The sequence below is a fragment of the Lepisma saccharinum genome, chromosome 11 (assembly GCF_977018435.1).
Source record: "Lepisma saccharinum chromosome 11, izLepSacc3.1, whole genome shotgun sequence".
NCBI classification, from domain to species: domain Eukaryota; kingdom Metazoa; phylum Arthropoda; class Insecta; order Zygentoma; family Lepismatidae; genus Lepisma; species Lepisma saccharinum.
In genome coordinates, this window is record NC_139239.1 from 15,179,802 (window position 1) to 15,204,590 (window position 24,789).

Genomic DNA, 24,789 nt, shown 5'->3' on the forward strand with positions numbered 1-24,789 from the left:
CTTTGCCAAGTTTCTTAGCAATTGTCCGAATGCTCTATCAGATTACTAAAATTTTTACTTTTCTATTTCCGGAGGGGAATTTTCCCCCTGTACCACCCTCTGAACTCATCACTGACTGCAATGGAGGTTACTCTGATCAACAACTTGTTATCGAGAACAGATCCATGACGTCAGAACGGGACACCTCTCTGCGTGAATGACAGAATTTGCTTTTATACGAGCGGATGAATCGTGTTGAATAAATACTGTTAACCTGGTAAGTCTTTGATACCCAGTGGAGGTACATAGTGGATCGGATCAAACTTAAACTGTCTCCCCCCCCCCCCCGCCGCGGAGTGGTTAGCTACGACGCCAGGGGTCCCGGGTTAGAATCCTGGCCTGGGCATGGATGTTTGTGATTGTCCATTCATCAATTTCATGATATCATCACTCATTCCCATCTTCGCAAATTAGCCAAAAGTGGCACAAAAAGCGAAGTGAAATAAAGCAAACCAATCAATCAACCAACCAACTTAAACTGTAGTTACAGTCCCGATTAGCCTTATCTTCATAAATTTTAAAACAAAATTCAAAGTATTTACGTTGTAGAGAAAATAATTATACTCCGTTGAGGATACTGTCTGAGATGAGACTATGGACGGAAGTGCGCATGCGCCAACTGGAAATGTTCATTGGCAAAATAGGGGTGACGGCACTTGGGTCAGGTAGCGGGTTCCGTGAAAATGGTCTGCTGTGGAAACAACAATGAAGTTTCAAACGTAGTAACATCCGCCAAAATACGTAGAGATGTTTACGAATTATGTAAGGGTACAGAATGGAAAAAATAGCCATCCATATACTATATAAGCAAACAGAATATATCAGGAAAGTATTCATCACGTCACATTAGTAGATAAACTTGTTTGTAAAATTGTAAACCAGTAACTTTATTTTAGATCTTTCAATTAAATTGATCTCCTTAGTAAATATTATAATTTGCACAGATGTACACAGCAGTAATCAGGATAGTATTCACTAATAATAGTATGTATTATACATATTATTATAAATATAATAAAGAAAATGTAGTAACTGAATGCTTTGTGGCATTGTGTATTTTATATGGATGGCGTTTTGTAGAATGTGCAACAGTGACCTACGGCACAGTTTTCTTTGTTCCACTTCGAAACTGTTTGTTACGAATTGTAAGAGATATCGCAAACATTACATAGTAAGCAGTAATAAACACAACAATCAAATCCATGCAAGCAAAATGCCACGTTTGGTGTGTGTTCTACCTGCTTCCCCTGTCGCGTTTGGAATCGTACTTTCCAGCTAGTTTCGTTTCCCTTGGCCGGACTGTAATGGTCGTCTCTGAAAACCATAGTTTCAGGATCTGAACTAAGAACATTCCAATTAGCTCAACAGACAGGAGGGACGGTTCCATTAACCATTGTTGTTCTCCAAACTTTTCCGATCCAAACAATGGTTTCCCGCCAAAAACCGTACGCCAGAGAGAAATCCTCGAACCCCGCTGTTTCTTCCGAACTGCACTTTTCACCCAAGCGTCCGGGGGGGTTACGGAGAGGAAAAGAACAGACATTAAAAAAGATCATTAGCATGGATTGCGAATCCCATGGGGTTCTGGATCCAATTTTCTCCGACTGTTTATAGTTTCCAATTTCTGGTTCTCGCCCTCTTTTAAATTCAGAAGAGTCAGAACAGGGAGCAATAAAAACGAAGACTTCGAATTGCAACGGTTAGCTTTTTCCTACCCTCTGCAGGACGCAAATTCTCAGCTTCTGATGCTGTTCGGATACCTCCGTAACGACCAATCACGGTTCTAGCAAGATGCTCGGTCCAAAATGCAAGCTGGCGTTGAAAGAAGACAACAAGAGGAGTGTCAATTCGGCAGATATTTTTTGTGCCTCGTCTTAATTCGATTCCAGTACCGAATCGGTAGAATTGCGAACTCAAAATATGCATTAAAAGTTCAGTAAATGTTTTAGTAGTTTCCAAAGCTATCGTAAACTTCCAGCATGTTCCTTCATACATTTGATTTGCACATTCAGCTATTCCTTTTATAAATATGATACGTTTAAGCCTGTATTATTATACTATTAAACGTATTATTATATTTATTAAAAATGACTTAATAATACTCAGCGGTGAACGATGAGACTCGGTGAAGTACACAGACTCCTCTGAGGTACAGGGATAGTGTTAGGCAAAGACAACATTCACAGCACAGAGAAATGAAACCACATTGCTGCAGTAGATACATTAAAAGGTTTTATTCTTTATATATGGCAATTATAATGCGAATATACTTGAGACGAAGGCGAGGATTTCGCTTTGTCGATGAATTGACTCAACTAAAACGCATAAACGCAATGCGTGGCTATCGGCATGCCTATGATCACATAGACCTAGCTTGCGCCCAGAACTACCACACCAAGAGATATGCAATAATAATCGAGCCAATATTTGCTTTTTAGCCTTTTAGTCCAAATTAATCATTAGGCTAGCTTTATTTCTTAAGAATAATGGTTGCAGTATTGTGCATAGCATCAATGCATGGCCATCGGCATACCTATGATCGCATAGGCCTAGCTTGTGCTCCGAACTACCATACCAAGATGTATGCACAACACCGAGGAGTTCTTTTTAGGTTTAAAAGCTTCGTCGATCCGTGGCGAAAGTGTGATATTTCTTACGCGATATCCTCGCTTTTATCTATTTCGAGAACACAGATTCAAGTACAGATGAATCACTCATTATTTACAAAAAGATGCTACCAACAAAACTGACATCTATACATGTTTAGAAATACAAATTCGTATAGTGTACTCTCGCAAACATGAAGATACATTAAATTACCCAGAATGTAGCATAAAATACACTAAACAATAAACAAAAGATATACATTACAAACAAGGTGCATTATTTCATATAATAACAAAGAAATTACGCTTTCTTTCACAAAAATAAATATATTAGTGACATATTTTCTACTGGTGACGTCACATAAAAATATGGATCATATCAAATGTTACTCACTTTCTTGTTGAGCTGTCGTACAAACTAATGTATAATTTGACTTGTATCCATGGAATCACGTATCTTCAAAAGCACTAGAAATAGAAGTTAACCTATCTTGAATTTATTCATCATCCGGAGCGATCAAATTTTTGTGAACCACTGGTGCAGATAGCACTGGACCTACAGTTTAAAGTGAGATCCGAGGTATAAGGGGTAAACTTTTCCGAAGACACCCAAATGTCAATCCATCCCCCTTCCATGTAGTACACCTTCGACTTTTGCAGGCTAGCGAGGACCTGGCCTCTGGACACACGGCCAGTATGGTCCTCCGTGGCGCTCGTGTTGTGTCGTCCATATATGTTTATGACCTTCAGTCTGTATAAAAAAATGCTCACTGCGCATGCGCGACCACCATATCGAGGCGACAGAAAACAGTACAATTCGAGTGGCACACAAGCGACATGTGTACTTCGGTACGACAGATTTAATTTATTTCTGAACATTGGTTTCCAAATCACACGTGTAGCTTGTCGCCTATCGCGTGTCGCTTGCCGCATCGGATCTGACGATTCCCGCCATTCTTGACGGAACCCTGTATGTTCTTTTCATCAAGAAGGTCCCCATTTTTAACACAATGTTGGAACAAGCACTAGTTTATATAGGATTCGAACTCGAGACTGTCCTTATCAATAGAAACCCCGACAACAACTCAACCATACAGGAACATTACTGATAAAAGTTTAATAGCAAAGAGTGAATGCGATATTCCAGTGTGCGCCATCTATATTCCTGAAAGAGCTTTTATCCTTTCACTTTATTTTAAATCCCATATACTGCATGGACTTCAATTACAGACTACATACATAAATCACAGAAGAAATACAGTTCCACTCCAGCAAGATATCTCATCCGTATCGATCAATAACAAATCTAGAATCATGTAAGGACAGATTTCCACTTTGAACAACATAATCTTGATATATTGTCCATTCTTTTTAACCTCTGAATCGAAAGCTTATTGTAGGAAGGAAAAAAAAACACGCATTATTGCTCGACACAAAGCCAGGATTCAAAAGCAAAGTGTCGAGAGGAAAAAAGAGGAATTTCCGAAGATATAAATAGAGTAGAGATCTCAGAAGGATGAGAATCTGGTGAGAAAATAGCAGAAAGGGATAAAAAGGCGATGGAGGGATGGACTAGAAGATAAATGGTTTCGGATTTACGAATGCCAGAAGTGGAAAAATAAAAGGCAGGAAAGAGGATACAAAAAAGATGAGCGAAAAATAACACATTTTTTTTTGTCCCTTTGCTATCTTCCACGTGCTTTTAAACATTTCCTCCTATCACTCTTTAATCGTCATCGATTTTGTACTCAAAGAGCATCCACACAAAACTTTTCACTCACTTTCGTCACCCTACATGCGTCCTGTTTGTCTAAACTTTAAACAAACCTCGCAAGTATGATGTAGTTTAGTAGTGCCTCAACAGATGTCTCTGCCTCGGCATCTTGAACGAAAATTGAGCCAGTCCATCCATAAGAATTGCTATCTTAGAAGGATTTAAAAATGAAAATGCAAAAATATTGAACTGAAAAATCTACGAAATACGAATTTAATAGGATTTGTCAAACTGCAGTTCTCGAAAGTCAGATAGCAATATCTAAGGACCTATTGATATCTCGAAAATTACTTGAATTACAATAATATATCTTCTTCGTCTGACAAAAAAAATTAATTTAATTCGTCCTTAGTATTAACGGGTGATTTTTGATATGTATAAGCGACATTTTATAGGAGTTTATGAGGTATCCTACACACATACACTGCTCATTACATACGTAATGAGACTCAAGAAATAAATTCTTAAACTAACAAAACCTTTATTTTTCTTAGTAAATTAAGCACATAATATTCTAGCACTACGTTTCAACGTAAGAACGAACAGTACTTTTGTGAACATATGCTCAATAGCTCGGAGCAAAATATGAAGATTACGGAAAAGCCGTGATCTGCCAATAACCGATGTAGATATCTCCTTTATTAACAATTAGAAATGGCATTCGTGTGTTCTCATTATAAACATGCCTTTTGTGATAATTTTGTTTCTTTACACAGTAATAAGAGCACAAAAAGTATACAAATAATTTAAATTGCATTGTGTTGTCTTTGTATATCTTCATCAGCATACCAAGAATCATAACAATGTGGAGTTATTTCAAACAAGCACTTGCTTATAATTCATTAAGCAACAATCGATATTCATTTCTTTATAGCCATGGTTGCCACTTCACACAATTCCTAATGAAAGAAAATAATCTTCAGAAGATAATATCAGGAAATAAATTGGAAAAAACGCTTCATAATTTTGCCACTTGCATGGAAATGAAAAAATTATGAAAGGGCGCAAGAAACTTTATAGATGCAAAGGAGAAGAGTAAGAAAATGAGAAACTGCCCGGCGAAATTATTCTCAAGGACGAATGTCGAAAGACTTAGCGTGTTTCTGCAGAGAATGGAAGATAAGTGGAGAAGGCAGCCAATTAAAAGACAGCTGAGGTTGTTAGTAGGAACATCTAACTATGCGTGGACGTCATCACAAGACTTTGTTGCATTTCTCAAGGTTTTAAATCCACTTTATGCACAAGGCTAATCGGGACTGGACCTACAGTTTAAAGTGGGATCCGAACCACTATATGCCTCCACCGGGAATCGAACCCGGGACCCCTTGATTGAAAGGCAACGACGTATTTAATGTTGGCAGTTACTTATAGCTTTATAATTGTTTCTAGTATTTCACAGCCGTAAGAATTATCACTTGCTCTCTGGTAATTTAAATGACAGATTCATTTGTTTTATTTAACTTCTTTTCTGCCACTTATGATTAATCACGAAGATGAGGATGAAAAGTGATAAAATGAAATTGATCAAAGGACAGTAAAGAAAACACCCATGGGCAGGATACAACACAGGTACCTTAGAGGATATCAGACTCCAGAGCGTCGTTAGTCTGCAAGAATTTGGTTGATGGTGTACTAAGTACAAGAGAGGGTGCCATTTTGTGTGCTTACAGGATAGCCACCCCTACCAAGATTTCAAGAATTAAATGTCCTGTGGGTCCGAGCCCACACAATTTGTCGTGTTATTATTATGATTATAATATATTTGTTATCGTGATTCGTGTTGAACTAAGTAAGGTTGCGTTGTTGGTGTTGATGCACAAGGGAGGATACTGTCTGGCTGCCTTAGCTAAGACCTTGGATGGAAGTGCGCATGCGCCAACTGGACGTGTTCATTGGCAAAATAGGGGTGACTGCGGAAGCGGGTTCCGTGAAAATGGTCTGCTGTGGAAACAACAATGAAGTTTGAAACGTAGTAACATCGCCGCCAAAATACGTAGATATGTTTACGAATTATGTAAGGGCACAAAATCAGAAAAGTAGCTATCCACATACTATACCATAAGCAAACAGAATGTATGAGGATAGTATTCATGACGTCACATTAGTAGATAAACTTGTTTGTAAACAGTAGCTTTATTTTAGATCATTCAATTAAATTGATCTCCTTAGTAAATATTACAATTAGTATAAATGTACACAACATTAATCAGGATAGTATTCACTAATAATAGTATTATTATACTTTAAATATAATAAAGAAAATGTAGCAACTGAATGGTTTGTGGCATTGTGTATTATATCGAGGGCGTCTTGTAGAATGTGCAACAGGGACCAAAACGTCACACTTTTCTTTGCACCACTTCGAAACTGTTTGTTACGAATTGTAAGAGATATCGCAAACATTACATAGTAAGCAGTAATAAACACAACAATCAAATCCATGCAAGCAAAATGCCACGTTTGGTGTGTGTTCTACCTGCTTCCCCTGTCGCGTTTAGAATCGTACTTTCCAGCTAGTTTCGTTTCGCTTGGCCGGACTGTAATGGTCGTCTCTGAAAACCATAGTTTCAGGATCTGAACTAAGAACATTCCAATTAGCTCAACAGACAGGAGGGACGGTTCCATTAACTATTGTTGTTCTCCAAACTTTTCCGATCCAAACAATGGTTTCCCGCCAAAAACCGTACGCCAGAGAGAAATCCTCGAACCCCGCTGTTTCTTCCGAACTGCACTTTTCACCCAAGCGTCCGGGGGGGTTACGGAGAGGAAAAGAACAGACATTAAAAAAGATCATTAGCATGGATTGCGAATCCCATGGGGTTCTGGATCCAATTTTCTCCGACTGTTTATAGTTTCCAATTTCTGGTTCTCGCCCTCTTTTAAATTCAGAAGAGTCAGAACGGGGAGCAATAAAAACGGAAGACTTCGAATTGCAAAGGTTAGCTTTTTCCTACCCTCTGCAGGACGCAAATTCTCAGCTTCTGATGCTGTTCGGATACCTCCGTAACGACCAATCACGGTTCTAGCAAGATGCTCGGTCCAAAATGCAAGCTGGCGTTGAAAGAAGACAACAAGAGGAGTGTCAATTCGGCAGATATTTTTTGTGCCTCGTCTTAATTCGATTCCAGTACCGAATCGGTAGAATTGCGAACTCAAAATATGCATTAAAAGTTCAGTAAACATGTTTTAGTAGTTTCTAAAGCTATCGTCAACTTCCAGCATGTTCCTTCATACATTTGATTTGCACATTCAGCTATTCCTTTTATAAATATGATACGTTTAAGCCTGTATTATTATACTATTAAACGTATTATTATATTTATTAAAAATGACTTAATAATACTCAGCGGTGAACGATGAGACTCGGTGAAGTACACAGACTCCTCTCAGGTACAGGGATAGTGTTTGGCAAAGACAACATTCACAGCACACAGAAATGAAACCACATTGCTGCAGTAGATACATTAAAATGTTTTATTCTTTATATATGGCAATTATAATGCGAATATACTTGAGACGAAGGTGAGGATTTCGCTTTGTCGATGAATTGACTCAACTAAAACGCATAAACGCAATGCGTGGCTATCGGCATGCCTATGATCACATAGACCTAGCTTGCGCCCAGAACTACCACACCAAGAGATATGCAATAATAATCGAGCCAATATTTGCTTTTTAGCCTTTTAGTCCAAATTAATCATTAGGCTAGCTTTATTTCTTAAGAATAATGGTTGCAGTATTGTGCATAGCATCAATGCATGGCCATCGGCATACCTATGATCGCATAGGCCTAGCTTGTGCTCCGAACTACCATACCAAGATGTATGCACAACACCGAGGAGTTCTTTTTAGGTTTAAAAGCTTCGTCGATCCGTGGCGAAAGTGTGATATTTCTTACGCGATATCCTCGCTTTTATCTATTTCGAGAACACAGATTCAAGTACAGATGAATCACTCATTATTTACAAAAAGATGCTACCAACAAAACTGACATCTATACATGTTTAGAAATACAAATTCGTATAGTGTACTCTCGCAAACATGAAGATACATTAAATTACCCAGAATGTAGCATAAAATACACTAAACAATAAACAAAAGATATACATTACAAACAAGGTGCATTATTTCATATAATAACAAAGAAATTACGCTTTCTTTCACAAAAATAAATATATTAGTGACATATTTTCTACTGGTGACGTCACATAAAAATATGGATCATATCAAATGTTACTCACTTTCTTGTTGAGCTGTCATACAAACTAATGTATAATTTGACTTGTATCCATGGAATCACGTATCTTCAAAAGCACTAGAAATAGAAGTTAACCTATCTTGAATTTATTCATCATCCGGAGCGATCAAATTTTTGTGAACCACTGGTGCAGATAGCACTGGACCTACAATTTAAAGTGAGATCCGAGGTATAAGGGGTAAACTTTTCCGAAGACACCCAAATGTCAATCCATCCCCCTTCCATGTAGTACACCTTCGACTTTTGCAGGCTAGCGAGGACCTGGCCTCTGGACACACGGCCAGTATGGTCCTCCGTGGCGCTCGTGTTGTGTCGTCCATATATGTTTATGACCTTCAGTCTGTATAAAAAAATGCTCACTGCGCATGCGCGACCACCATATCGAGGCGACAGAAAACAGTACAATTCGAGTGGCACACAAGCGACATGTGTACTTCGGTACGACAGATTTAATTTATTTCTGAACATTGGTTTCCAAATCACACGTGTAGCTTGTCGCCTATCGCGTGTCGCTTGCCGCATCGGATCTGACGAATCCCGCCATTCTTGACGGAACCCTGTATGTTCTTTTCATCAAGAAGGTCCCCATTTTTAACACAATGTTGGAACAAGCACTAGTTTATATAGGATTCGAACTCGAGACTGTCCTTATCAATAGAAACCCCGACAACAACTCAACCATACAGGAACATTACTGATAAAAGTTTAATAGCAAAGAGTGAATGCGATATTCCAGTGTGCGCCATCTATATTCCTGAAAGAGCTTTTATCCTTTCACTTTATTTTAAATCCCATATACTGCATGGACTTCAATTACAGACTACATACATAAATCACAGAAGAAATACAGTTCCACTCCAGCAAGATATCTCATCCGTATCGATCAATAACAAATCTAGAATCATGTAAGGACAGATTTCCACTTTGAACAACATAATCTTGATATATTGTCCATTCTTTTTAACCTCTGAATCGAAAGCTTATTGTAGGAAGGAAAAAAAAAACACGCATTATTGCTCGACACAAAGCCAGGATTCAAAAGCAAAGTGTCGAGAGGAAAAAAGAGGAATTTCCGAAGATATAAATAGAGTAGAGATCTCAGAAGGATGAGAATCTGGTGAGAAAATAGCAGAAAGGGATAAAAAGGCGATGGAGGGATGGACTAGAAGATAAATGGTTTCGGATTTACGAATGCCAGAAGTGGAAAAATAAAAGGCAGGAAAGAGGATACAAAAAAGATGAGCGAAAAATAACACATTTTTTTTTGTCCCTTTGCTATCTTCCACGTGCTTTTAAACATTTCCTCCTATCACTCTTTAATCGTCATCGATTTTGTACTCAAGAGCATCCACACAAAACTTTTCACTCACTTTCGTCACCCTACATGCGTCCTGTTTGTCTAAACTTTAAACAAACCTCGCAAGTATGATGTAGTTTAGTAGTGCCTCAACAGATGTCTCTGCCTCGGCATCTTGAACGAAAATTGAGCCAGTCCATCCATAAAAATTGCTATCTTAGAAGGATTTAAAAATGAAAATGCAAAAATATTGAACTGAAAAATCTACGAAATACGAATTTAATAGGATTTGTCAAACTGCAGTTCTCGAAAGTCAGATAGCAATATCTAAGGACCTATTGATATCTCGAAAATTACTTGAATTACAATAATATATCTTCTTCGTCTGACAAAAAGAATTAAATTAATTCGTCCTTAGTATTAACGGGTGATTTTTGATATGTATAAGCGACATTTTATAGGAGTTTATGAGGTATCCTACACACATACACTGCTCATTACATACGTAATGAGGCTCAAGAAATAAATTCTTAAACTAACAAAACCTTTATTTTTCTTAGTAAATTAAGCACATAATATTCTAGCACTACGTTTCAACGTAAGAACGAACAGTACTTTTGTGAACATATGCTCAATAGCTCGAAGCAAAATATGAAGATTACGGAAAAGCCGTGATCTGCCAATAACCGATGTAGATATCTCCTTTATTAACAATTAGAAATGGCATTCGTGTGTTCTCATTATAAACATGCCTTTTGTGATAATTTTGTTTCTTTACACAGTAATAAGAGCACAAAAAGTATACAAATAATTTAAATTGCATTGTGTTGTCTTTGTATATCTTCATCAGCATACCAAGAATCATAACAATGTGGAGTTATTTCAAACAAGCACTTGCTTTTAATTCATTAAGCAACAATCGATATTCATTTCTTTATAGCCATGGTTGCCACTTCACACAATTCCTAATGAAAGAAAATAATCTTCAGAAGATAATATGAGCAAATAAATTGGAAAAATGCTTTATAATTTTGCATGGAATTGAAAAATTATGAAAGGGCGCAAGAAGCATTATAGATGCAAAGGAGAAGAGTAAGAAAATGAGAAACTGCCCGGTGAAATTATTCTCAAGGATGAATGTCGAAAGACTTAGCATGTTTCTGCAGAGAATGGAAGATAAGTGGAGAAGGCAGCCAATTAAAAGACAGCTGAGATTGTTAGGAACATCTAACTATCCGTGGACGTCATCACAAGACTTTGTTACATTTCTCAAGGATATAATTTAACGTACGATTTGAACAAGCAGTTCCTCGCTTGTGACACCACAGAAGGTGTTCAGTCTTTAATGTTGGTTTCTTTGATTGATTGAGTTGGTGTTTTAAGTCCACTTTATGCACAAGGCTAATCGGGACTGGACCTACAGTTTAAAGTGCGATCCGAACCACTATATGCCTCCACCGGAAATCGAACCCGGGACCCCTTGATTGAAAGGCAACGACGTTTTTAATGTTGGCAGTTACTTATCGCTTTATAATTGTTTCTAGTATTTCACAGCCGTAAGAATTATCACTTGCTCTCTGGCAATTTAAATGACAGATTCATTTGTTTTATTTAACTTCTTTTCTGCCACTTATGATTAATCACGAAGATGAGGATGAAAAGTGATAAAATGAAATGGATCAAAGGACAGTAAAGAAAACACCCATGGGCAGGATACAACACAGGTACCTTAGAGGATATTAGACTCCAGAGCGTCGTTAGTCTGCAAGAATTTGGTTGATGGTGTACTGTACATGAGAGGGTGACATTTTGTGTGCTTACAGGATAGCCACCCCTACCAAGATTTCAAGAATTAAATGTCCTGTGGGTCCGAGCCCACACAATTTGTCGTGTTATTATTATGATTATAATATATTTGTTATCGTGATTCGTGTTGAAATAAGTAAGGTTGCGTTGTTGGTGTTGATGCATAAGGGAGGATACTGTTTGGCTGCCTTAGCTAAGACCTTGGATGGAAGTGCGCATGCGCCAACTGGACGTGTTCATTGGCAAAATAGGGGTGACTGCGGAAGCGGGTTCCGTGAAAATGGTCTGCTGTGGAAACAACAATGAAGTTTGAAACGTAGTAACATCGCCGCCAAAATACGTAGATATGTTTACGAATTATGTAAGGGCACAAAATCAAAAAAGTAGCTATCCACATACTATACCATAAGCAAACAGAATGTATGAGGATAGTATTCATCACGTCACATTAGTAGATATACTTGTTTGTAAACCAGTAACTTTATTCTGGATCATTCAATTAAATTGATCTCCTTAGTAAATATTACAATTAGTATAAATGTACACAGCAGTGATCAGGTAGTATTCACTAATAATAGTATTATTATACTTTAAATATAATAAAGAAAATGTAGCAACTGAATGGTTTGTGGCATTGTGTATTATATCGAGGGCGTCTTGTAGAATGTGCAACAGGGACCAAAACGTCACACTTTTCTTTGCACCACTTCGAAACTGTTTGTTACGAATTGTAAGAGACATCACAAGCACACAGCAATCAGTGATAAGCACAAGAAGCGAACCCATACAAGCAAAATGCCACAGGATGGTGTGATGTGTGTTCTACGTGCTTCCCCTCTCGTGTTTGGAATCGTACTTTCCAGCTAGTTTATTTTACCTTGGTCGGACTGTATTTGAGATTTTATGTGAATTTGTAACTCAAGGTATTTGACCGACCTTTGTGGTGGAGTGGTTAGCACAGCGCGCTACGTCGCCAGGCGTCTCGGGTTCGAATCCCCGCCTGAGGATGGTTGTTCTTTGTGAGTGCCCCTTCATCACTCATCTCTCGTCCTTGCGATTAAACAAAAGTGGCAGAAAGGTGAAGTGAAATAAACCAAATCAATCAATGAAATTTTTTCAAGTGATGGCTCCCCAAGCAATGTCCCGGGTGAAATTCAAATACGGTTAATATATTTTAGTTAAATTAACGGATTTCAGACCACAGGAACCCACTGGATACTCCCTTGACCAGCACTAAATCTTTTACTTTCAGTTTTTCCTCTTGATTGAAAACTGGTGGCGAAAGTGGGTGAGGGGATGGTACAGAACGTTGAACGTGTTGATTAGTTAAAAGCTTTCGTGCTTCTTTTTTCCCTATGTCCCTTTCCAACCAGGTGAACAAGTTCGATCCGTGCAAAGCCCCCTCACCCCCCATTAGGTTTCGCCGAAAAGCCTGTCAGCTGTCAAATGTCGCGAAAACTCAGTCACGACGCGGGCTTAGGTCAACATACCTTAGGACCGTTATTTGTTTTTAAAACCCGCGTCCACTTGGCCGCCCCGAAGCGGATGCGGTGAAACACAAAATAAACAGAAGCCGACCGAAGAGGATATTTCCCCATCTCCCCCCTCTCGATGTGCGCCGACGTTGCAATTGGAAGCGAATTGTTCTGGGGATCGGTCGGTGCTGGAAAGGCATTGATTGTCCGGGAAAAGTAAACTACGCTTTCCATTAAACATTTGCTCTTGTTTCGCCCGACACGGCACAGAGCGCGGTAAATTACATTCCTAGCCGGCCCTGTTTAAAATTCCGTACTTATTAGCTGCCAGCAAACAATTCAAAATTTACTACGTGGTTCACGTAAATTCTTATAAAATAAATTCGAATCATACTTTGAATGCCAATATCATCCGACGAAATTTTTGGTAGATTAAAAATTCCACGACTTACACACATATTTTCCCATGAAAATGGACCTCAGGATGTCATAGTGGAGTTCCGGGTTCGATTCCCGGTTTTAGCACAATGGTTTCGATTTCACTTTAGACTGTAGTCCCAGTCCCGAAATAAGTCAGTAAACCCATTATGAACTACTGGCACAGCACGATACAGTTCAGATCGGCTCGGCTCGGCCCAGCGTCGCTTAAATTTATTAAAAGGGAATTAAATGAGAAAGAATCCAATGTGGAAGCCTTGCGTCAATAGACATGTATCTCTCAAATTCACTACAACTCACACAGTCAGGTGTTGCCAGGAGTCCCGGATTATAATGGACACTCCCTTACTAAAGTAATATTTTCTATGATAATCTTTCCCTGGACGTCAACTGCCCCATATTTAAAACCTTCTAGCTATATGCATGTTTCTGAACGCCTACATTATCAACTTTTCTTTCACCAGGTGGCAGTGGAGATATTAATTCCAGTTCCGCATCCTTCCCTGTTTGTGACCGATACCTCCCCTGTACTTTGTCTTCTTTCCAAGCGAGCGTGATGCGTGACTGTTTTGAGTTCTGTTCAACGAGTTTCAAGATGTACGTGCTTCCGATACAATGAAGACCAAATGACTGTATATATTTCGTAAATCATGGTTGGAAGAAGAAGATTTTTAACCTATGGTTGAAGGATAGTGGTGATAAATACATATAAAGCAGGTTGCAAATACTATAACAAAGGATTTTCAATAGCACATGGCACTAGTAGTGATGTAATGTACCATGCTCGAGGAATGAAGCATAAGACTAACAAGGTAGACTTCTTTATCTACACCATCAGTTAGAAGTTTTTTTCATGAGATATACAGGTATTGTACAAAATAATGGAAACACGTGTCAGAAGTGTGACATATTTTCAATGTGCCTGGTAACACTGAGCACGGCGGAAACTAAGCTTCTTGTTTGTTGCAGTTAGTATGGACTGTGCACTGACAGTAGAGTGAAGCAGTGTGGTAGTGGAAGTTGTGCAGGTGAGGTGAGTGAACAGTATGTCCGACCTGATGGAGTTTGAAAGAGGTCGAATTGTTGGTGCCTGTCTCGCTGGAGCATCTGTGAGCAAAACAGCGACGTTTTGCGGTGTAACACGAAGCACGGTCTCGAAAGTCATGACCGCCCACACAGTGCACGGTAAAACAGGATCTGCTAAGCACAATAGTGTGCGAAAGACGAAGCTGCAGGAGAGGGACCGCCGGGAATTGAAGCGTATTGTGAAGTCGCAGAAGAAAACAACCAGCACCTTAACACCCCAGTGTCATGAAAAACAGTGATGCGGAAACTGCATAAACGTGGCCCAACACCGTATTAATACATGAGGTTCCGACTTCCACAGGAGTTTCCATTATTTTGTCCTATACCTGTCACTGTTCTGAAGCTGAAAATTCAAGGAGAAATGTTTATTAAGGTGATCTTATACCATGGAGAAAATTTGAGCATTTACCTTGTCAAGCCTGTGTAAGATTACAGGATAATTTCGGTCACGATTATCTCAAGAACTGGTCGACAGAAAGTGTTCATATCTTACCTGAGCACTGAAAAAGTATGTTTCTAGAGAACCATTTTTTAATATTTCCAGTTTTGTCTCGTGTATTCATCTTCATCACTTGGTAACACTGAAAACAGTCCTTGACTTCTTAAAGCATCCTTGAAATAGTTAAAAGAGAATAAAACTTCCGTCTCTTTCCATTCTCCAGAATCGTCCCCCTGATCTTACACCTGGACCGTAATCCCAGGACTCGGTCGGTACTTAATCAACGCCCACGGTGCCGGGCCACAGCTCATTGTTCCTATGGATTTCCAATTTCACACGGGCTTCCGTAGAGAGACATAATCCGTCTCTTTCCCTGTGGCGCGTTCAGGTAATGGCTCGGGTACCCTTTTCTACACCCTCGATTTTTCGCACATTTCACATATTATCGTTACGAAAATTAGTTCTTCATAACATACGATATTTCTAAATAGCGCGGAAAGTCATTTTTTAAGATCTACGTGCTATAAAACTTACGTTTTTCAATATTTACATTCCTTATGTAACGTCGAAACGGTTTTGCAGCGATTTGATCATGGCGAATCTTGGATTCATGTCACAGGCGCACGTCTGAACATTTTCTTTTTCTTCTTATCTTTGACTTGTGCAATGGGATAATTTGCAATTTTTTCTTGTTATGAATGACTTGTGCAATGGGATAATTTGCGATTTCAATATATTATTTATGTAATTTATTGGCGGATTGGATATTTGAGACATTGACATTGTTTTGTGCGACTTTAGACATTGGAATTGATTTGTGTGAGATTGAATTAATACAAAAGGACTAAATATGAGATTGACACACGTTCAACGGATGAAGGACATAGAGGACTTTGTTCGACGAGACATACGGGACATTGTACTTGACTTACAGGGAGATGGTCTGCTGCCCCACGAACCATTGGTGCTAGCCCCACGAACCATTGGCGCGTGGATAGGTTAGTAGGGCCACGCAAAGGTTTCAATAGTGAAAAAGATAGCCCCACGAACCATTGGCGCGTGGATAGGTTAGTAGGGCCACGCAAAGGTTTCAATAGTGAAAAAGATAGCCCCACAAACCATTGGCGCGTGGATAGGTTAGTAGGGCCACGCAAAGGTTTCAATAGTGAAAAAGATAGCCCCACGAACCACTGGCGCTAGCCCCCACGAACCATTGGCACGTGGATAGGTTAGTAGGGCCACGCAAAAGTTTCAATAGTTAAAAAGATAGCCCCACGAACCATTGGCGCTAGCCCCACGAACCATTGGCGCTAGCCCCACGAACCATTGGTGCTAGCCCCACAAACCATTGGAGCTAGCCCCACGAACCATTGGCTAACGTTATACGTTATCTTGTGGAACATCGTGCACATTTCTTTTCGGCAACTGTAGGCCGTTTTCTGAATGACTTGTGGGCTGGGATAATTTGCGACTTCTTATTTTTATCATGGAACGACGGGGTAGGGCAATATTCTGTGGAAAAGGACAAAAAAGACTACTTATTGCATACGACTGACTGCACTTAACGACTTTTAGTTTCAACTTCCACCTGCAATGCCTGGCCTTGGGGAAAAGAGGTAAGTTAACTTCTCAGCTTTACTTTCAGCATTAAATTTGGCTAATTTTTGTTTCTTCATGAGTCAATGCGACAAAAGTGAGAAATAATGTTCGGGGCAGGTGACACCGGCTAATTTTTAATGCCTTGGTAAATGTGCGATAACGCCCGGAAACCTTTCACTCGTAGCCCAAAAAACCATCCACGGATAGCCCCACAAACCATTCACACAAGGTTAGGTTAGGCCTGTTAGGTTAGGTTCCATTAGCACTCAATTTACCCCTAAATTCATCGAAAAAAGAAAGCGCGGCGAACATAGTTAAAAATACGTCCGAACTATTGCAAACGACAAAATCGCCACTTCAAACGGCTGTAGAGTCGTAAATACTTCTTTCCGCGCTCCAATGTTTTTTTATTCAGAAATAGGATCACATAACCTTCATAATGAAAGAAAAAAAAATTCAAAATTCGAGGGTGTAGAATAGGGTACCCGACCCCAGGTAATCCCTGATAAATCGCAGAATGTCTTCGATTGCCTTTCAGGGGTCCCACCCAGCTAATTACAGGATTATGGTCTTTCGAGAGGTTCCAGATTTCGGTCTGAGGTCCTTTCTTTTTCAGCCTTTGACGTCATATGTCTACACTAAGTGGGTTGCAGTAAAGATGTAGACTGAATAGAGGCACTGGGAAAACTTACGAATCACACGCTTGCAATTGCAATTACGGGCATGTTACTTTAGCATAATGGTAGGCTAGGTGAAGGACCTCTATTCTCAGTTGCGGCAATGCGCCTGTGAGGCTCGAGCCCACCCAACAACTTGTGTTATTATTTGTGTGTTTCCTTGTTGATATGAGTACAAATGTGTGCGTGTGTGCCGTGTAGGACTGAAAAATGTGAGTATTGTGTAAGTTTGCACGATGCCAGCGATAGGAAGGAAATTGTACTCGCTCACTGTGTGTCGCGGTGTAACACAAACCTTCATCTTTGGACTGGAGGACCATAATGTTGTATTCGATACGCTTGATTCAACTAGGGAAGTTTAGTAGAATCACACTCAGACTGCTATTAAATCATAATTTATTATTGAAACACAGATTGATTACAGAAACTGTGCCATGTTGTAATGCGATGAACTGAACGAAGCACTACGTATGCTTCGCCATCTATTTTGCTGGTGAGTCACTGTTGTTTTGAGTTCGAGAGTATGTAAAATCTCTATTGTCCTGCCATCTATTTATTAAAAATAACTAACTCATCAATTGTAAACTCTGACATTATTTATTATTATATTTGTTATCGTGATTCGTTTTGGAGTGCTTATTAAAATCAGTAAATAACAGATTGTTTTTAAAAATAGAAGTTTTGGATGAATTGTTTGTGGGCATTGACATCATAATACATGGAGGAGGATTTATGAGAATTTTTGTGAACTTATAATTTAAGTGTTTGAGCCCACCCAATATTGATGAAAAGTTGGTGCCCCTGTTTGTTGAAGTTGTGCCACTTCTAATGAAAGTATTTTCTATTCACTGCAATAATGATACTGATCACACAGGAAAATGTCGTAGCGTATTTTCCAATTTTCTCACTTCTTTGCATTCATAATGCCTGGGTTCCTTTCACAATTTCTTTTTATTTCCATACAAATGGCTACATAATGAGCTTCCTTCCAATTTCCTTTCTCAAATTATCTTCAAAAGTTTATTTCTATTCAGTAGGAATTGTGTGAAGTGGAAACTATGGCGATAAAGAAATGAGCATCGATTGTAGCTTAATCTTCTTCTTCGTGACCCTCACCGCCATTGTTGCTGAACATAAAAGACTGTATGCACATTGTTAAAATGATCGTATTCTTTTATGATTAAACAATGCTGATGAAGGCACACAAAGACATTTTACATAATAAAAAGATAAATCTGGTATACAACGAATGGAGGTTGTTATTTATTTCTGAGAATTGATTTCAAACAAACAAATTATCAAGAATGCCATTTTTATAATTAGAGCATGTGGGTAAGTCATATTAATAAAAAGAAAAATGAAATTCTCCACGAGTTAAGTAGATGCTATTGTTTGTCAGATTTTTCCTATACTTGCCTCAAGCTGTTTAAATCGCATTATAAAGAGAACACGTGCTGAGTGGAATTGTTTAAGAAGAATTGATACGTTCATGTTTTAATTGTTACGTCATATCCATGAGCAACAATATGTATTGAAGAGCAATTCGTCAAAATGGTGAGATCGCAAGAACTCTTTGTACATAAAGTACTTTTTTTTAAAGATTTAGTGAATGGCATGGCCTAACTTCACACACAAAACCACATACGAGGGTGAGTGAAATTCAGGTTGCATAGGAAGTTCTCCTTGTCTGTAGGTCTTTTATACTCTTACGGCGGGCGGCCCTCGTGCTGGCAAGGGAATTGTGGAGCGGGGATTACGCCGCAGACCAACCGGACACCAGCGGTGGCGCCGAGAGTTACGACGTCGAGGGGAGGAGGTGCTGCTCCTTCTCGTTCTAGAGGCTGCTGCGTTTCTTATCGCGCTGCATTGGTCGCTTCCCCGCTCCCCACTTCCCTTTCCAGCATATAGAGCGCCCGCCGTAAGAGTAGAAAACACCTATAGTTAATTGTCCGTGAATGGTTGCATATCCAGTTTCCTGGTGCTTGGATCGTTCGTCGTGGTCCCGTTGAGTGGCCACCGCGGTCTCCAGACCAATGAATTTTGTCCTTTGCGGTAATTTAAAGTTACGATTCAGAACATCCAGCATCTGAAGAAATTCATTCTTCAATGTGCAGACATCATTATGCCGGACGTTTTGCAAGAGATTCTGCAGGACTGGAAACGTCCCGGGCACAAATGCATTGATGTTCAAGGTGCACACACAGAAGATATAAGTTACCTGAACCCAATATGGCCTACCCAAGGTTTGAAATAGTTTCTAATGGTGTGCAAAGTCAGAAAGATAAAACTAATAGCAGGATTCAAAAGAGAAAATATTTCTAGACGTTACTGAAAATTTATCAAAAAATAACATGGGCGCAGTGAAGATTTTATTACAAATTAACGTTTAGGCTATATTGGGTACATATGCACCCAATATGGCCTAATAATATATCTTGTTCTTTCATATCCAAAAATGCAACAGAAACTGTAAAGAAACTACCACAATGTTGTTTTTATTTTTGTAAATAAGTACATTGATACACTTACATTTTATTTACAAAATGACATGAGATTTACACAAAGAAATAACATTGCTTAGAATGCATTATACATCACAGTATTGGCAAATGAAAGGTCCTTTTTCATCCTTAGTGATTCCCACACACTCTACGTGAACATAAAAGTAACAAATGTCTTCCACGATATATTCCTATTTAGGCCATATTGAGTGTACCTTACATTGTGTTATTTTTCCTTTGTTATAAACAGGACTTTAGATTAAAGTCTAAAATAAGTACATTGTTGTGAAGTACAAATTATGAGCTATCATAATATTGACAAGTGATATAAATACCAATAACTGAGAAGATGTTGTAAGTAATAATGTCCATATGCAATATAGATGAGGTAGAACAAAATCACGAGGTTCATCTATTCCGCATCTTTGTCCTCAAGCTACTGTACTATAGTTGCAACCAACATGTTTAATCACGTTATTCAGACAGACTAAATTAAATACTAATGTCATCTGTTGAATTAATGTTGTAACTACTTGGAAACAGCAAATATAGACCATATTGAGTTCAGGTACTTTACTATAAATCCCTATGTAACATGACTTTTGACTCACCCTGTGTATAGAGCAGCCATGCTCAGGCAGGGATTCGAGCTCAGGGCCCCTAGAGACATAACGCGTTGCGCTAAGCAACTGCCACGGATGTCTGGGCTTTATGTCATAATAGGAAAACACAGCTACATTTTTAGGCCTGTTGGGTTGAGCTGTACGTTGATGAGACTCCGAGTGATAACAAATTATTTTATACATTAAGACTGATGAAGAGTGCACAGAATATCAATCATGCCCAGGCGAGGATCCGAACCCGGAACCTTTAGTAACGATACACTCTTCATTCCAGTACACACTCGTTGACGGCGCCACCGCTTGCAGCCGACTCTTGCTTCAACCCAGGAAGAAACTTCCCTTCATTCCAACCGTCTCGGATCCTGTTACCACTGTTCCGCCCAGGGGCCTTAAGAGCGCGAGTGTGTGTGTGCAATTTTCGCCCCGGCCAAAGGGAGACGGGAGCAAAAGAGAGTCTTGTGTTTACATCTTTGCGTTGAAGTTTCTTCAGGCTCCCACTCTTAAACTTGCCAGACACCAGAAGCAATTTCGACGAAACCTCGGCGGACCTACAGCTACAAAGCAACTCGTAATTAAAGTCTATGTTCCAAACCTCCTCCTCTGTTCAGTGATTTATGAACCCGGTACTCCGGGAAGGTGGAAAGAGACAAATGAGAATGCCCAGGGGTCTACATTTTAGCAGATAGACGAAAGGAAAGAAAAAAGAAGCGGTTGTGTTCTTCTATTAGTTCCTTAAACAGTTCTAAAAAAAAGTCTACCTTAGACCTGTGTGAGGATATAAATTAACTTTTGCTTTGAGAATTCAAATTTGAAATCAGTCATCCCTGATGGCGTTGTTGTAACGTCCTCGCCCTGTAATCAAAATGTACCGGATTCGATACCCGGTGGAGACAGATTGCACAGTGGTTTCGATCTGACTTAATTGTAAGCCCGGTCCCGATTAGTCTATCTGTCCATGAAGTGGAGTTGAAGCAAAAATTCAACCAGTCAACTTTGAAATATTTGGGTAGTATTGTTATTATATATTTAAACGAACGTTTTTGATAAAAAAAAGTTGTGTCAAACAGAAATAAGTTCATAGATTCTAAGGACAACACGAGGAAAGAAATTGGAATGTACTACTATGTGGTTGGGGTAGCTAACTAACTCTAACTCTCTAGCCTTCTTATACCCGAAGGATTATGCTTGCAGCAACACAAGCCTTGCATCTGCCCCTATCCTGGGCAAGATCTATCCAATCTTTTCAATTCTACTATGTGGTTGGGGTAGCATAAAGTATTTTGATATGATTTTAGAAATGTTAATTTTCTTACATGTACACTCCTGTTCAGATAAAGATCCACATTTTACAGGGTTGAACATTTGAAACATGAGCAACTTCATGTGAGTGTATAACAGAGTTATTATTATTATTATCAGATTATAAAGTCGTGTGTTTTATATCTTGTGAATTGTTTGGTTTAAATAATATTCGCATTCTTTACATAAATAGACAATGCAACAGAGTTAAAGGTATCAAAGTACATGTCATTATGATCGCAGAAAATCACCAGAATATGCAAAATTAAAAGTGTGCTCGTGACCTAAACTTTATATGCCTAGTAAACAGTTGTTTGTGTGGATTCTGATTCAAATATTGGCATTTGCAACTGTAATTTTAAAATCAACTTATAGCTCTTGATAATCCTTTTTGATGTGAATATTGTGCCCAGAAAATTGAATTTCTCTTTCTAAATAACCGTGTGCTATTGTAAAATGTAAGGTACATGAACACAATATGGCCTACCTAAGGTTTGTGATTTTTTCTAGTTGCGTACAAAGTCGAAGAGATAAAACTAGTGGCAAGATTCAAAAGAGGGAACATTTTTGAACGTTTATTCAAATTCAGGGCCAATTTCAAATAATAGCATCGATGTAAGGAAGATTTTATTAAAAAGTTACGTTTAGGCCATATTGGGCACATATGTACCCAAAATGGCCTAGTCATATATTTTGTTCTTTCACATAAGATATGCAACAAAAATTGTAAATAAAGTACAACTATGTTGTTTTTATGGGTGGATAAGTATATTGGTACACTTATATTTTATTGACATAATGACATATGGCATTTGTACAAAGAAATAACATTGTTTACAAACCAATAAACAAGGGAGTGAATGACCACAATTTTTTATCAGAAGTTCTTGGGTTACACATCACAGTCTGGGCAAATGAATGGTCATTTATCATCCTCAGTGAGATCCACACATCACGTGAACATAAGAATAACAAATGTCATATTTGCGCAAGTTCTTCACGATATATTCCTATGTACGGTATATTGAGTCTACCTTACATGGTGTTCTTCCTTCATTTGTTATAAACAATACTTTAGATTAAAGTGTAAACTAAGTATATTGTTTTAAAGTACAAATTACGAGCTATCATAATGTGGGCTACACATATAAACATCTATCACTTGGAAGATGCAGCAAGTAATAACGTACATATGAAATATTAGATCACGTAGGACAAAATCACGAGATCCAGCTATTTGGTTTCTTTGTCCTCAAGTTACTGTAGTATAGGTACAGCCAACAGGTTCAAGCACGTCATTCGGACAGTCTAAACGGCATACTAGCGCCATCTGTTGAATTATCCATGTAACTACTTGGAAACAGCAAATGGGCCATATTGGGTACTAGGCCATATTGGGTTCAGGTACTTTATAATAAAAATCACGATCGATGAAGTATTGTGTGACAAAAATCGCTCAAGAACAATATTATACGTAGTTGAATGTATTGTGTTCTCTCATATAGCTTAGGCCCAAGAAAAGTTCATTAATTACATGGGGGGGGGGGAGGTCGAATAAAGATGCTGGAAGCCCATGGAAAGTTTCCAGAGACATTTACATTAGACGACGCAGGGAAAAAAATTAAGGGTTTGTTTCCACGAGGCCAAGATATTACACTCTTGGGGAAGTTGAGAAAGCAGGTCATCTGATAACTCTTGTAGCTGATCCCCTAACCCCCTCAGAATTTCGTAGATAAATCCCAAACGTTCCGAGATTCTACCCGATCAGCAACGTCCTCTATGAACCAAATTAACTTTGCCAGCTAATGCTAAGCCTCATGGGAATTCCCTCCTGCAGACAACGGTGACATCTTGTGAGCAAAATATCAATTTTTCCGTTGTTGTTATGCTGAACGACTGCAGGTTATTGCTTCAGTTATTTAAATACGAGGAATATTTTATTTTGCACAATGTCTTGTTACAAATATTAAATTGATTGCGACTTTATTATTTACATGTTCTACAATTTGATATGCTTGTCTAGGATTAAATACATTTTGAGCACAATATCCACACTTAAAAAGTTTCGTAAGAGACAAAAGCGTTTAAAACAAAATACTAATTGGTTCTAAAACTACAGCTGTAACCAACTAACATTGAATTCAGAAAAAAAAACGTTATTACTGATAGCTCACCAGACTAAAATTGCCTGACCCTGTGGCCGAGTGGTTATCTCATCGCGCTGCAACGCCAAGGGTCCCGGGTTCGAATCCCGCTCGGGTTGGTTGTTTGTGAATGTCCATTCATCAATTTCATCACTTCATCACTCATCCCCATCTTCGCAAATTAGCCAAGAGGCACAAAACGCGAAGTAAAATAAAACTAAATCAAATCAATCAAGACTAAAATTGGTAAAAGCTGTAAGTGCCACAAGAATTCAAACACCGTTTTCCACGTTAACTATGAACTGTGCCATGCTTGATAATGAGGTAAACGTGAAATGTGGCTGGTAGCCCTCTAAGTAGTTCAAAGGGCGTGTAAAGAGGTCACTAGTGTGAACCTTCTTACGGGCAGATGTGCTGAACGATGCGATTTCCAAACACTTTTGCTTTTGGCACTTACAACGTTTACCACTTTCAGTCCTCAATCCACAAGAAACAACAGTTTACTAAGTTTCAAAGAAAGGATTTGTAACAAAGTACGTCAACCCAATCTTCCATCCAATAACACAAATAGTACCGTGTACGCAAATATATTAATTAACAAGGCAAAATATGGGTAAAAAATCCCTACCTTGTCTAACAAGTAAAGCTACGATAGCAATCAGCTACCAACACACTGTAAAAGGGAGAGAAATGTAACAAAATTTAAGGAAGTCAAAACATTAACATGA